Source organism: Carcharodon carcharias, chromosome 4 (assembly GCF_017639515.1).
Source record: "Carcharodon carcharias isolate sCarCar2 chromosome 4, sCarCar2.pri, whole genome shotgun sequence".
NCBI classification, from domain to species: domain Eukaryota; kingdom Metazoa; phylum Chordata; class Chondrichthyes; order Lamniformes; family Lamnidae; genus Carcharodon; species Carcharodon carcharias.
Genome location: NC_054470.1, coordinates 106,929,027 through 106,931,505, shown reverse-complemented (window position 1 = coordinate 106,931,505; position 2,479 = coordinate 106,929,027). Strand labels below are relative to the sequence as shown.

Genomic DNA, 2,479 nt, shown 5'->3' with positions numbered 1-2,479 from the left:
TACATTATCATTGACCAATGGGGAACAGTGATTGCACTCACAAGTTAATGCAGTTTAGGTACAAATAGGGAATGCACATTAAGGTTCTAGGGACTATCCCATGCAATTAGTGGAATTAGAGGAGAGTGCAAGAGGAGGTCCCTGGGAAAGGCAGCCAGTAGTACCTAGAGGAGAGTGCAAGAGAAGGACCCTGGGAAAGGCAGCCAGCAGTACCTAGAGGAGAGCAGAGTAGGGCAGAAGAGCTTTAAAAACAGCACAAGGAGCACAGTGCAGGGAACAGGAGCAGGCAGGCAGACACACATAGAGCCATGCACAAGAATAAAGATAAGGAAGGTAAAAACAGGTGAAGTGGTAAGAATGAAAATGAGTCCAAGAAACGTGAGCTGGTGTTCAAAGAAGATGGTCAGGAATATGCCCAGGTGATTAAGATGCTGGGCAATGGATGTTTGGAAACCATGTGTTTTGATGGTGTGAAGAGGCTTTGCCATATTCGAGGGAAGCTGAGAAAGAAGGTTTGGATAAACACGTCAGACATTATATTGGTTGGGTTGAGAGATTACCAGGATAATAAGGCTGATGTCATCCTGAAAAACAATGCAGATGAGGCAAGAAGTTTAAAAGCCTACGGTGAACTTCCAGAGCATGCCAAAATCAGTGAAACAGACACCTTTGGACCTGATCATGATGATGGAATCCAGTTTGACGATATTGGGGACAATGATGAGGACACTGATGATATCTAAAGTGGGATTCCAACCTTGTACCAAGCTTCCTTTTGAATTGAATTCCTTTTTTGCGAATGAGTTGATTTATGACTAATAAATCTGAGAAATCTATTCTGACTAATGTATCTAAGAAATCCGTTCTGTAAATTTTTTTGTTTTAAAAATCTTTTAGTGTATTTATATTCTTTGTCACAACAGAATAAAAAGGCTTTAGTGTGAGGATGAGTTTGTTAGGAAGTGCAACCTTTGCACTAAAATGTTAAACCTGAAAAAAAACAGCACAAGAAGCAGCAATAGTTTGAGAGCAGAGGTGACTGAGGGAGTTCGGTGAGGAGGGATGAGGTGCTCCTTTCCTTTTCTGCCTTTCCTCAGAAAGAAGAGCGGTGGCCTCAGTAAGCAGGGCCTGGTGAGTAAATTAGAAAAGTGTAATATTTTTAAACAAATTGTTGTACTTGGATTTAACTGAGAAGTGCCAGGACTAAGTAAAATTTAGGGGCAATATAATAAAGTAATATAAATAATCCAAAGTAAAATAAATTTAATATAAGGGAAGTAGTTAAGACATGGCAATGCAGGTCAGTTGAGTGGGATGCATGTTCTGTACTATGTGTGAAGTCATGGATGCTACTGTGGCACATCTGCTGAGGCTGAGAGCTATGTGATTAGCATGCTCAGAGAGGTGGTCACATTGCAGCTTAAGGGCCTGGCGTCAGAGAGCGGATGGGTGACCACCAGGTTGTCCAAGAGAAGTAGGCAGGTAGTGCAGGAGGCCCCTGGGGTCCCGCTCACAAATCGGTTTTCCATTTTGGAAGCTGGTGAGGGTGCTGGTTCCTCGGAGGAGTGCAGTCAGAGCCAGGTTTGTGGCACCACGAGCAGCTCAGCTGTACAGGTGGGGAGGAAGAAGAAAGAAAAAGCAATAGTGACAGGGGATTCATTGGTTAGGGAAGCAGACAGGCTTTTCTGTGGCTATAGACGTGACTCCAGGATAGTATATTGCCTCCCTGGTGCCAGGGTCAAGGATGTCACAGAGTGGCTGCAGGACATTCTTCTGGAGGAGGGTGAACAGCCAGAGGTCATGGTCCACATTGGTACCAATGACTTAGGTAGAAAAGGGGATGTGATCCTGTAATCGGAATTTAGGTGGCTAGGTAGAAAATTAGCAAGCAGGACCTCAAATCTAGTCATCTCCAGATTACTCCCTGTGCCATGTGCCAGTGAGTACAGAAATAGGAGGATAAAGCAGATGAATGCTTGGCTGGAAAGATGGTGCATGAGGGAGGGCTTTAGATTCCTGGGACACTGGGACTGGCTCTGGGGAAGATGGTACCTGTACAAGCCGGACGAGTTGCACCTGAACAGAGCTGGGACTGAGTTCCTTGTGGGGCGTTTGCTAGTGCTGTTGGGAGGGCTTTAAACTAACTTAACAAGGGTGTGGGAACCAAGAGAAAATGTTAGAGAGGAATACCAGGGTGCACAAAATACTGGGAGGGACAGATGACACTAGTAGAGAATAGTAAGTTAATAGGTGAAGTCGGGGTGAGTATAGTAAATAAGACTGGGGAGTTACAGGTGCAGGTGGCCATGTGAAAATACGATGTTGTGGTGATAACAGAGACCTGGCTTAAGGAAGGGCAGAACTGAGTGTTAAATATTCCTGGGTTACAATGTGTTTAGAAAAGAAAGGAGGAGGGGTGGCAGCATTGGTTAAGGAGACCATTGCAGTGCTGGAGAGAGAGAGCTTTCATTTTTGCCAT

General features: G+C 44.6%; 1 pseudogene; it reads left to right on the top strand.

Annotated features, from left to right (window-relative positions):
• Positions 1-308: 308 nt before the first annotated feature.
• On the top strand, positions 309-743 carry LOC121277295 (annotated as a pseudogene).
• Positions 744-2,479: the final 1,736 nt, after the last annotated feature.